The sequence below is a fragment of the Chaetodon auriga genome, chromosome 23 (assembly GCF_051107435.1).
Source record: "Chaetodon auriga isolate fChaAug3 chromosome 23, fChaAug3.hap1, whole genome shotgun sequence".
Taxonomy (NCBI): Eukaryota; Metazoa; Chordata; class Actinopteri; order Chaetodontiformes; family Chaetodontidae; genus Chaetodon; species Chaetodon auriga.
The window spans coordinates 18,325,799-18,339,937 of NC_135096.1; the positions used below are offsets into that span (position 1 = coordinate 18,325,799).

The 14,139-nt window shown below is 48.3% G+C and overlaps 1 protein-coding gene across 9 annotated transcripts in view; it reads right to left on the reverse strand.

Moving 5' to 3' along the window:
* agap1 (ArfGAP with GTPase domain, ankyrin repeat and PH domain 1) overlaps positions 1-14,139 on the reverse strand; it is a 117,432-nt gene that overhangs the window by 74,672 nt on the left and 28,621 nt on the right. The window lies entirely within an intron of this gene.

The window sequence follows — 14,139 nt, forward strand, 5'->3', positions numbered from 1 at the left end:
TTCGTTGGTGCACTAACGGCCCGTTCTAGATCGTCATGGCTCAGGCTGGTTACAGCTCCTTCCTGTCACCTGTGCGGTGCTGAGGTGTGTGAGAGAAGCTTTCATGAAGAGCCTCGCTTCACCTCACAGGAAGTCGAAGCGTTCACTTCAGGACGGCGCCGGACATCAGCACATGAAAGACGAAACACCACCTGAGTGAGAAGGTCATCCCCTGAGCCCTGAGTGCTGCTCTGCTCACGCTAACATGATGTAAGAGGACAACACGCGGCGCTCTGACAGCTCAGGAATGTGACGGCGTGACGGGTTTGAGCTGCTGACAGACAAACGGCGTCCTCCTAACCTAACCCTACCCTAACCCTAACCCGGCCGAGACATAAACAACGTCTCAACGCCTGGCGTTTGTCTCGCCTCGTTCAGGCTCTGCGGCGAGGAACAAAGAGCAGATTAACTGATCATCAATTAATCACTGAAGTGATTTCTTTAAATCACAGAAGAATGATCTGAACTCACACATCACATCAATAACACACCCAGAGCGCGCACACAAACACACACACACACACACACACACACACACACACACACACTCTCCCGGGTGGAGTGTGGCTGTTCGTTCCCTCAGGGCTGGGTGTATGTATACTGTGTGTGTGTGTGTGTGTGTGTGTGTGTGTGTGTGTGTGTGTGACTGTGACAAATCAGAGCGCCGCTGCCTCATCAGTCACGCGTGGCGTCGTATTATCTCGCCCTTCACCCCGTGTTTCTCCTCTCCTCTCACACATCGTCTGCAGACACATTTCTCTCCTCTTCGTCACTCCTCCATCTTCATCTGCTGTGTGTGTGTTGTTAGATGACCTCAGACCTCTTCAGAGCTTCAGTCCATTGTTGGTTTGTCTCTTGTCCACTGCAGGTTTCACATTCAGGGATTCAGCCGGTTTCATTTGATAAAACTAAGCCAACTGAGGCAGAACAGGAGGTAATAAAGACAAACATGAACAGCTGCTGCACGAATCAAGGTTTGAATGATGTGTGTGTGTGTGTGTGTGTGTGTGTTAAAGTGATGAGTTATTCTGTTCAAGCTTCTTTTGAATGTAAAACCTTCCTCGTCAGTCAGGTGACGACAGCTGCACAGTGTGTTTATGGAGTCAGCGTGTGTGTGTGTGTGTGTGTGGTTAAGTGTGTGTTTCTACCTGTCAATTTCCATTTGTCACCGTTAATTAAACCTGTCGGACAGGTAACGACATGCACACACACACGGGGCTGTACACCTGCTCTATGTTAAACATGGAGACAGAGACACACACACACACACACACACACACACACACACACACACACACACACACCTTGTTTGTGTCACTGTGGCTGTTAAACTACAGATCAAACCAAAACAACAAACACGTTGTGTTGATTCAGTCCAGGTGTTCAGGTGCTCAGGTGAGTTCTGCTACAGTTAGCATTAGCTTCAGAGACACGGACAGGAAGGACACGGACAGGAAGGACACGGACAGGAAGGACACGCTTCCATGTAGAAACGTGAAGAAAGAAGAAAGAAACGAGTGGATGCTGAAGCTTCTGATGTTTGTTCTTCGGCTGAACGATGATGAAGATTGTTTGGATAAACGTTGGACTCTGCCTTTTCTGCTGTGATCCGCTCACAGAAATCAGCTGCATCAGCACAAAACAGGAAGAGGGTGTGAAAGGATGACGGACAGGCAGCAGAGGGGCTGATGGGAAATGTGGCCGGCAAAGATCTGAACCAGTTTTCACTCGTCTGTCCCTGAACGGAGGAAAAGACGGCTTCATCGGAGACGCTGCTGCATTTCCACGTTTTTCATCAAAGTTCAATATCCTCTGTGTGTGTGTGTGTGTGTGTGTGTGTGTGTGCAGCTGATATTAACTGTCCCAAAGAGGAGGAGGAGGAGGACGAAGGAGCGACAGGAAGTTCACTGCATTGATTTGACAGCTTCAGGTTAGAAACACAAACCTAATGAACTCGTGCAGTATGACTGTTTCAATAAAGTTATTCAAATGAGCTCTACAAGCTGCAACATTACAGCATCATGAGTACTTTTACTCTGATACTTTCAGTACATTTTAATGCAAATACTTACAAGTACTTTTACTGAAGTAAAATCTTAAATGCTGTAGTATTTCTACTCATCTAGATCTGAGTATGTTTTCCACTGCTGTCCACCAGCAATGTGCATCTTGTTGGATGGCGTCATAATGCAGCAAGTGTACACACACACACACACACACACACACACACACACAAATGAGCTGATGATTGTCTAAAAAGCCACTGACAACACACAAATGAGGAAACTATTGTGCAGCCTGATATTTAACAGCCTCTCTCTCTCTCTCTCTCTCACACACACACACACACACACACACACACACACACACACACACACACATACTTCATACCTCTGATTGATGACTGTGGGTTTTTATTAAAATCCAAATCTCCTGGTATTGCGAGTATTTCCTCCAGATGTGTGTGTTCATGCTTCCCACCCACACACACACGCACCCACACACACACACACACACACACACACACACACACACACACACACACACACACACACACACACACCCCTCCTCCACTCTGATTAAAGCTGCCTGCCTGAGGGGAAACCAGGAAGTTGGAGCAGGAAGAGGATGGCAGGCGACCAACCATGGACAAGCTGAGACAAAGGGGCTGTGTTGTGATTGGATGAACACGATCAGATGGTAAACAGAGAAGAGGAGCTTCGATGCAGCGTTGTGTTGTTTTTCTCTGCTGTGACAGACACATCAGCTCCTTCCGATGGTTCCACTTCCCTCCACATCGTTTTCACACCGCCGTCGCTCCAGACTGACACTTCATCCTCCCACTGCTTCATCTACTTTCAGTAATTCCGTTCAATTTGCCACATTGACTTGTTTCAGGACGATAATGTCGCTCCACGCTGATACTTAAACAGACGTTTTCTTTGTTCAGGTCCATTTTAACTGCCACCTTCTTTCATTCACCGTGTTCAAACTTGACTTCTTCTTCTTCCTCCTGTGACGTCGCAGGAAGCGTCGGCTGAACGTAAACAATCAACTCGACGCTGCGGGAGTCTCCTTCCACTGCAGCCACTTTTACTGCAGACGGATCACATTTCGCCTCACTTCCTGAAACTTACGGGGGTGAGATGGGGTTGACCTCTGACCCCGGGTCCGGCCTGAGAAGCTGCTTAGTATTCATGTGGGTGTCTGGCCTCATGTCGCACACATTGTGTCAGGTAGAATGAAGACGGAGGGCAGCAGCTCCATCAGAAGCAACTTTTATAGCGGGAGGCCTCCAGCAGGTCAATGCATGACCTGCCATCACCCCGAGAACAAAGCACTCTGGGTAAAAACAGTAGGAGGCTCACTGTGGACCAACAGATCTGTTTCTAAGGAAAAACCACAGGCTTTCTGTCTTTCTCTGCCGACACTGAAAAACCTCTAAAATAGTTTAAATGCAGCTTGAAGAAGTATTTGTTTTATGTGCACAGCAGGAAAAACCACGGCGGGCTCAAAGAAAACGACAAATCTGACGCTGCTGCAGGTCGAGAACAAGCGTCCACACAGGAGCTTCGGTCCAGCTGCATTCAGGGTCCGCTGTCTTTGCTTCTTCCATTTAAGAGTCCGCTGAAATCATGATTCCTGTGTTTAGAATGAAGGAGAATCGTCCTGACTGACACAATCAAAGCGTTGGACATAGAAGTGACTGTCGGTGTGGACCGTCACCATGATATCTGTCAGCTCAGAGAGTGCAAACAGGAACGTGCACAGAGAAACACACTCATCAGCTCTGGAACGAGTAACCATGCTGATGAATGAGCAGTGTGTCCGCCAACATCATCATTATCATCTCCACTTACAGCCCACCTCCCGCCTCTGACCTCAGATCTGTCACAACCATTCCAGGCGCACCGTGTGTGTGTGTGTGTGTGTGCGTGTGTGTGTGTGTGTGTGAAATGTGGGGGAGGGTCTACAGGCCGTCAACATGTGTAAATGTGCCGTTCATGTCGTCTTACTGCTCTGTTGCTGCAGCTCTGCCACCAAAATAAAACTACATTTCCCAAAAACCTGCTGCCTCCATCAAACAACAGTTAACGTCCATCGTTACTTTGTTTCATCGTTACTTTGTTTCATCGTTACTTTGTTTCGTCTTCACTTTGTTTCGTCTTCACTTTGTTTCATCGTTACTTTGTTTCATCGTTACTTTGTTTCATCGTTACTTTGTTTCGTCTTTACTTTGTTTCATCTTTACTTTGTTTCATCTTTACTTTGTTTCACTGTTACTTTGCTTCATTCACCAGCTGTTCAGATTAACGTCGATTGTTTTGATCTTGATTATTAAACACTCGCTAATTTCAACGGCAGGAAACATCAAACAACTTCATTTCAAATATCAAACTGCTCATGAGTGACTTTGGAGATGAGACACTAGAAACTTTAAGGACTTTGTCAAACGCAGTCAGCTCCACTGTGGAGTCACTAAACGGCATTAAAGGGACAGAAGCTTTAAACAGTAGATGAACTTGGTTTTGAGCCTAAATTGACACTTGAATGAGTTCCTGCTTTAACTTCTGTCACCAGATGTCTTCATGTCCGCTCTCCTCAAACCAGAATCCACCAGCTCGACTCTGACAGTTCTACTTGATGTAACTGGAGCGCTGGCCAGAGCTCAGGACATCGGCGCTTCAACAACATTCCCATCGCCGGCGTAACATTGGGCCATCTTGGCAGAGCTTCGCTTTCCCATCTCTCGGACAACAGCGGGCCTTGTGTGAGGCTCTCGCAGGAGGCCCAGCTGTTCCCGAGGCCGAGGCCACGGGAGGTGAAGGGACGGCGGGCGAAGAGGACGCCGGCTCCCCCGCCCAGAGAAGCGAGATAGCGGAGCTGCTGGCAGCGAGAGGCGGCGAGGCGGCAACTGAAGCAGCTCTCAGTGACACGACGGCAGCAGGTGTGAGAGAAAGAGGCTGTGTTCGAGCGTGAGAAAGTGAATATTAAGAGGATACAGGGAGGAAGAGGACGATGTGGCGGCCATCAGGAGCTTCCCAAAGAATCTAAGAGCTCATGAACCCTTTCAGCACCAGCAGAAACTGGATTTAAGACCGATAACACTTCAGGTGAAACATCAGAACAAAGGTTTACAACTGTGTCAGAAAACATCTGCCTCTTTGGTCCAAAGCCAAAGGTCAAAAACAGAAAAACTCCCAAGATGCACTTCACTGACAGCAGGTGAACTGCAGCTTTAATCAATTCACTTTCAGATTCTGGGTCAGTTTGGGACACATTCAGAGACTTTGGCCTTTCTACTAGTCTACGCTACAGAAGGTGGCGGGGACAGCCAGGCGTTTGGGAGACGTACTTTCTGGTCCGATCAACAGTCTCAGGCAGTTTTAGCCCTAAAATGCAAAATATGAAAACAAGCTGCCGATTCGTGTCGACAGCAGACGAAGGAAAACTGATCACAGACCTGCTCAGACTGACGGGTCCTAACTCACCTCACACTGACCATCAAATGACTGACGAGCTGGTGGACCAATGTGTTCGGAGTGTGCCGGCTCAAGGTCCGGTCCTTGACTCGCTTTGGACAGAAGCGTCTGCCAAACAAAGGCAGAGCTCAAACAAATGTTCCAGCGCGTTACTCAACAGCAGCAGACTGGAAACGATCCGCTCTGAGGCCTTCAGCCGGAAACCACCTGCTCACAGGCAGCCTCCAGAGAAACGATGCAAAACACAAACCGACTCTTCTTATCTGATCGCAGTTTGACCACGAGGTCGTAAACCCGTTCATGTCGACAGACGCACACCCATCAGCGTCCGTCTGATTCTTTAAAGAGCTCAACGGACACTGAATGAAGCGAGGTCTCGCTCCTCTGCAGTTGTTGGACCACCACGATGGGACCCTGCAGGTCCCACTGGGTGATAATGGACTATGTAATCTAAGTGGATCTGGATCTGAGCCGTTAATGGTTTCAACTGTCAGCGGCTGGAAAAACATTTCATCTCAACTTAATTCTGCTTTTGCTGGTTTTTGCACTCTTTGACTATTTCCTCTCACGTCTGCAACCATCTTAGAAACTATAAAGAGCAAACAATGAAAAACGAAGGACAAAGTACGAAAGAAAGGCTCATTTTTACCAATTTGTACAAACTCGACATATTTGACAAACTGACAAATCTCTCAAACTGTCAGAAACACGAAAGGAAAACGTCCTTTTCATGATTTTGGAACATCAACAATCAAATGTTAAAAAGCACCTGTCATCAATCACCAGTACTACACCAGAGATCAAACACAGCTATCAATCAACGCTGATATCTGACCAATATAGGTGCAGGAAACACACACACACCAACACACACACATTCCAGCAGACAGACACACACACACTATGACAAGCTTAATGCACACACACACACACACACACACACACACACACACACACACTGACCTAAATATCAGCCTTTTAATCAGACAGGCTGAACCATCCCCCAACACACACACACACACACACACACACACACACACACACACACACACACACACACACACACACAGTTGGCTGCATGCCCGATGCTTTCATCCTCATCCCAAATCAAATAAACCCTCCGTCACACCACCAGCTACTAACTGGTTCATCAGCTACACACACACTTGAACACACACTCTCATCCTCACATGGCCACACACCTTGTGATATGAACACACACACACACACACACACACACACACACACACACACACACACACAGGTTTCAATGCAGAGCGATTAGGTGTCCATTTAATCAGAGAGCTTATCGGACTGTCCAGGAGTCGCGTGGAGCAGAATTAGACAGCATTTGTAACCTAGATGGGGTCTTAGTGACCTGTGTGTGTGTGTGTGTGTGTGTGTGTGTGTGTGTGTGTGTGTGTGTGTGTGTGGTAATGTATCTGAGGGTCTTGCCTGTCAGAGATGGAAAAGTCACGTTCAGAAGTGATCTCACACAGATTTGACTACATCTGAGTATTTTTAAAGGACGTATAAATGGATCTGATGCTCAGGCTCCATCCACTCCACACACACACACACACACACACACAAATACACAGCTTTCTCTTCCACATTCGGGTGGCACGGTGGCACGGTGGCACGGTGGCAACACCAAGAAGGTCCCAGGTTCGATTCTCGCTGCGGGCACCGGGGGTGTGTCCTCCACCATGCCTTCGGTGCCTGCTGCTTGAGGAAAAAAGGCCTTTCTGTGTGGAGTTTGCATGTTCTCCCCGTGTTCACCTGGGGTATCCTCCATAAAAAAAAAATATACCCCCACTAAAAAAAAAACATGCACCACCTGACCAAGATCACCACCTGACCAATGGTGACGACGAGATGGGTCCCCCTGGTCTGCCGCGGAGGACGGACGACCAGGATGGGTGAAAAGCGGAGGATAAATTTCACCTCGTGTGCAGTGTCTGCATGTACGTGTGTGACGAATAAAGGGGAATGTCTCCCCCCGATTCTTCTTCTTCTTCTTCTTCATTCGGACTGTTCAACGGCACACAGCCTGTTTCCAGGGTCATGGCAGCTGGTCTGACCCTGAATCTGGACGTTCAGGATTCGAGCTGTGCAGCAGCTCGTGGTGGCTTACGGTCAGGCAAACTGCAGAGACGGTGTATTTTGGGGAGACAGTGAACAAAGCAAACATGAGGCAGCTTTGGTTTGGGTTGTAAACTGGAGTTTGTGCTTGTGTAAACGTAGCAGTGACGTTCAGGTTCACTCAGGTTCATTAGCATCTTTACGCCCAGCAGCTCGCTCTGCTTCCTCTCTGATTACAGCTTCCTTTGTTCTTCAAACTACTGCTTCTGCATGGAAACATGACGCAGAGGAGGACAGCCACGCTGCACAGGCCTCTGTGTGTGCGTGTCAGTGTGTGTGTGCGTGTTTCAGCCTGCTTACATCATGCATTAATGCTGTCTTGCATGTGGAAAGTGTGTGTGCATTTTAAAATCTCGCCGCTCACTGCAGTGTTTTGGTCTGATGCTGGGTACCAGTGTGTGTGTGTGTGTGTGTGTGTGTGTGTGTGTGTGTGTGTGTGTGTGTGTTGTCAGCAAGCGTCCTTGTGTTCTGCCCTCCGATGGATTTGAGCCTTATGTAAGAGCTTAAACACCGGGGGGGGCAGATCGCTGTGACACTCCTCCGGCACGCCAACGTCACTCGACCAGTGGTGGATTATGGGATGCAGGGGGGAGTCATAACACGCACACACACACACACACACACACACACACACACACACACACACACACACACACACACACACACACACACTCACAGGTTGTCCATTGCTGCCTGAGGTGTGTGAAGTGACACACCTCATCTGTCATATGTGTGTGTTTCGAGGTGCAGCACAAACGTTGATGTGCGGTTCGTCGACATACTAGCTTAAGCTACATTGCATCATGGGAGTTGTAGGATCCGGTGTTTCCATACTGGAGACATAAAGTCAGGATATCTCTGCTGCACAGACTGTAATCATCTTTCTTTGAAAACTTTGTAGATGTTCAACACCAAAAGGCCTGAAAAACCCTTCAAACAGTCAGCTTCACCCTCTCAGGGTCTTCATCAGGGCACAGACACTGAAAACACAGCCATCACCCTGATGAAGACCCTGAGGACCAGTCAGGGTCTTCATCAGGGCACAGACACTACAAACACAGCCATCACCCTGATGAAGACCCTGAGGACCAGTCAGGGTCTTCATCAGGGCACAGACACTGAAAACACAGCCATCACCCTGATGAAGACCCTGAGGACCAGTCAGTGTGTTGAACTCCAACGAACTGAAGGCTTCTACTACTAACTGTCTTTATCTGTCTCTCTCTCTCACACACACACTCCTTACTGTCATGTGAGCGATGAAGCACAAAGTACAAGACACACACACACACACACACACACACACACACACACACACACACACACACACAGACTCCTGCTACAGATTGAGGGTGTGTGTGTTGCTGCGAGGTGGAATGTGCTACTTCACCGCTTCCAACGGCCTGTTCAAATAAGGGAGCACGTCCCTCTAAACCACACACACACACACACACACACACACACACACACACTCGCCACAAGGTCCATTTTGGGTCTGAAGAGGAAGTGGGGAGGAGGAGGAGGAGGAGGAGGAGGAGGAGGAGAGAGGGCAGGAGCAGGAACAGCAGGGTTAGAAGGAGGAGGAGGGTGAAGACGAAGGACACACATGCTCTTTGACCCCAAAACAACCTCTGCCACTGGGGCGACACAGCAGCCAGCTAATAAGCTGTGTGTGTGTGTGTGTGTGTGTGTGTGTGTGTGTGTGTGTGTGTGTGTGTGTATGTGTGTGTCAGGACAGACAGGAATCAGACAGATGTGGAGGCGTCACTGCACAGCTGATTTATATTCACACACACAGAACAATGTTCAGCACACTGAACCTGAAACTGGGAACGAGTTCCCCGAGACTCCGAACAGCCAATGACGTGACAAATGACAAACTGAACAGCCGGACTACACATGAAAAACATCCCGATCAGAGCGCACGTGTCCCTCTCATGTAAAACAGTTAACGGCATTGCCAAATTCTTCAGTCGACAAGTCTGAGCACCTCCATGACGTGAAGGCTTTCTTCTGTGTTAGTGTCATTTATGGAGGAGCAGTTTGTGTGTGAACTCTGAGCTGATGCAAAGTGAAACATGTTGCTTAAATTCACCGTTTTCCTCACAGAGTTTGGTGTAAAAGCTCCAGTTTTCTGCTTTGATTCAGTCAGCTGTTTCCAGGCTGTGGCTCACATTCACACTCTGGTCCAGTTATTTTAACACACTGCCCACTGTGCACGGCCACAACTCTCTCTCTCACACACACTCTCACACACACACACACACACACACACACACACACACACACACACACACACACACACCATGCTCCACTGGCCTGACCCGCCTGCAGTAATGATCCAGTCAGAACAGAGCAGTTAAGGTGGACAGACAGAAATAAAGTCCCAGCCGGAGACTTGGAGAATCAGGACAGTCCTTGGCCCAGTTTTGATATCCCATAATCCTCAGTTCCTCACCTCTGTGACCTCTCTGCCAAACTGCAGTTAACAGACCTCAAAACGCACTAATTAATTCTTGTGTCCCAAGTAGACTCCATGCTAACATGTTAGCATAAACCACATCAAATGACAGGTTTCATGATAGGATTTTAGTGTAAAATGTATTTCCTGAGTGAAGACTCTATGCTAAAATATTAGCATACGCTATGTTAAGTGAAAGCAGATGCATGATGACACTCACACACACACACTATATTGACTGAGAGTAGGCTCCAAGCTAACATATTAGCATACACACTGTGTTAGTGACAGTAGGCTTAATGCAAAGACTGAAGCATACAGTATCATGACTTATGAAAGGCTCAATGCTAACACATTAGTTTAGGTTAGCTAACATATAACCACGCTCACACAGTGTTGTTCATGCTAACGTATTAGCATGCACTGAGTTCATGACAGCAAGCTCCACACAAACATGCCAGCAAACACAATGTTAGCTGATAGCTCCATGCTAGAACTTGTGCTTTCATGAGTCCACTGGCATCACTTTAAAAGAGGGAAGACTGGAACTAAAAAGTTTATCATTAAAACTACGCAGATGATCAGAAATATAAAGTCTGATACCCAGAAAAAGTACATTTACACCAGTAAGAAGAGAAAACTGTCGGCTGCATCTTCCTGCTTTTTGTTGAAACGTGTCTGTTGCCAAACTGATAGCATGAAACCGCCAACACTCAGCTAATTATGAGTCATGTGACTTTTGTTTACAAGGCCTGGTTGGCTTATGACCGAGCAGCGTGAAACCAGAAAGAGTCCAAATACCAGAACGCAACAAAGTCGACTCCTCCAGCCTGAATCTGAGACAGTCAGTCAGTCTGTGACAAACAGACAGGCAGACAGACAGACAGAAGGACAGGGAACAAGACGACTCATGTCCAGACACACAAACAGCTCCTGAACGCACTAAAACAGGAAATAAAGTCTGATCAGGTGACACAAACAGAACATGTTTGCTTAGACGCAGACAGAACGCACAGAATTATAAATATGTCACATGTGCACACACACAAACACATCAGGAGTATGCTGATGGGTGGAAGAAAGGAGGGAGAAGGAGGAAAGAGGAGGAGAGGAAGGAGGAGTGAAGGATGGGTTAACAGAGGAGGAAAGGCACAGAGAGAAAGAAGGAAGGAAGGAAAGAGGAGGAGAGAAGTAAGTCAAGGAGGATGTGAGGAAGAAGGGAGAGGAAGGTAAGAGAAAAGACGGAGGAAGGAAGAAGGAAAGGAGGGATGTGAAGGAGAAAACAATGTTCGGCAGAGGAAAGAAGAGAGCAGGGAGAGAAGGAAGGAAAGAAGAGAACATGTGGGAAAGAGGAAAGAATGAAAGAGGAGAGAATGACAGAAAGAGGGAATGAAGAAGGAAAAGAGAGTAGATGGAAAACAACAAATTAAGGAAAGAAGGAGGGAAAACAGAGGAGAGGAGGAATAGAGAAGGAATGGACGTGAAAGGAGAACTCAGAGTGAAGAAAGAGCAAGGAGGACATTAGAAAAATAAAGAAGAAAGAAAGAAAGAAAGAAAGAAAGAAAGGAAAGAAGGAATGAGGAGAGCAGGGATGGAAGGATGGAGGGATGCAAGGGAGAGGATGCAACAGACTGAGAGAGGAGTAAAAGAAGGAGAGGAAGGTGAGAGAAAAGGGAAAAAAGGAAAGAAGGGGTAAACAAGGAGGGAAGAATGGAAGAGGAGGAGGAGGAGGAGGAGGAGGAGGAGGAGGAGGGCCACCTCTCCGTCATCCCTCCATCTCTGTGCTCCCTGCAGCATTTCTCCTAATAGGATTTTCTCCCTATTATACCCATTGTAGTGGAGACTCTCAAGTATCACTGTGTGTGTGTGTGTGTGTGTGTGTGTGTGTGTGTGTAGGCCTCGTTTATGCATGGAGGGAAAGCAGAGAGGAGGATCAAAGTGTCTCTAACTAAGAAACAGCTCGCTTCATGTGGAGGAGCTGTGGAGCTGAGAGTCGAACCATTGGATGAGTGTGTGTGTGTGTGTGTGTGTGTGTGTGCGTGCGCGTGTGCGTGTGTGTGTGTGTGTGTGAGAGAGGGAGAAAGAGAGGGAGCGTCGTTTTTCTTGTCTTTTCCTCAGAGGGAGCAGAGATAACTGGATGCAGAAGCAGACGCAGTAATTGGTGTAGGCTGCACGAGCGTGTGTGCGTGTATGTGTGTGTGTGTGTGGGTTCTGACACACATGTCGTGCGCATTACTTCTGCATGGCTGTGGATATAGGTCACACACGCAGACCCTCCGCCCTGAATACACACCCACATCCACACCCTTTTACACACACATTCCCCTACATTTACTCCCTGTAGATAGCTGGTCGCCGACACACACACACACACACAGACACACACACCAGTAGACTCCATTAAGACACAGAGGGGTCAGGGGAGTAGATGGGTGGGGCTGGCCAGTGTGTGTGTGTGTGTGTGTGTGTGTGTGTGTGTGTGTGTGATGTGCAACCACAGCAGTTTCAGCGACTGCTCTGAGAATCTTCCTCCACAACAATGAGACCTCCTCTTCCTCTTCGGAGGCCCGGAGGTGTAGATCAATGGATCTATGTTCTTGTTGACTGATCAGCTGTGCGATCAATAAACAGCTTGTTTGGTCCGAGGCTCAGAGGTGTCCCGCTGACTGTCAGCTGGGACGTCTGAACGTTTGCTTTGAAAACGCAGGAATCATCTCAGGTGCTGACGGACACACGCCGCTCTCCACCTGCTGCCACGAGGCTCCAGCGGCAGCTCGTTCAGGGTCACTGCTGATGTAACCTGCAGCCGCTCCGACTGCGTCTCAGGAATCCCAAAAATGTGGAGGCTGAGCCCCCCCCCCCATCCCCCCGCCTCGTGTCGGCCACCGGCGTCGTCAGACACAGACGCTAAACCTGTTAGTCGACCTCCAAGGCCGGGACCAGAGACCTGAAGAACCCCCCGCCTCAGGAGGTCACCAAAAACCTGAGAGTGAATAAAGCTGCCACAGGTGTAAACACGTCATCCCAACATGAGACAGGTGGGGCCGCTCAGGTGAGCTCTGCAAAGAGCAGGAAGCTCAGCATGTGAGAACAGAGGTGGAACACCTGAGGAGTGAGAGCAGGCTATGCTGCTGAAGGCGGCATCACCGGAAAACAGGTAACGGCCAGACTTCAGTCACCTCAGGAAAACTGAGTCTTCAGACCTGGACCAGAGCTGAGGATGGAGGACACACGGAACCACCCTGAACCTTCAGAACACACACAGAACCACCCTGAACCTTCAGAACACACACAGAACCACCCTGAACCTTCAGAACACACAGAACCATCCTGAACCTTCAGGACACACACGGAACCACCCTGAACCTTCAGAACACACACGGAACCACCCTGAACCTTCAGGACACACACGGAACCACCCTGAACCTTCAGAACACACACAGAACCACCCTGAACCTTCAGGACACACAGAACCATCCTGAACCTTCAGGACACACAGAACCACCCTGAACCTTCAGAACACACACCGAACCACCCTGAACCTTCAGAACACACACAGAACCACCCTGAACCTTCAGGACACACAGAACCACCCTGAACCTTCAGGACACACAGAACCACCCTGAACCTTCAGACGACTGCCTGAACACACACAGACGACCTTCAAAAACTACATGAACATGCTGCTCTGCAGGAGCCTGGAATTAAATGTGTGTAGTCCAATAAAACTTCCTCAGATCCAAACTAATACTGCACTGAAGTACACCAGTGAAGTACCGTTCTTGTGTACCAAAACTGCAGTAGATGTTGGCTGCTTTTATTTTGATGCTTGATATTTTTCTGTTTTACTGCACAGTATGACTTTGAATGCACAGTGTGGTATTACTGCTTCTACGTCTAACTTTTAGGCTTGACTTAGACCAAACCGGCTTTAGTCTCAGGCTGGAGTCTAACGTGAGTCTAACGTGAGTCTAACGTGAGCTCCGAAACGTGAAGACTGAAGAAAGACAA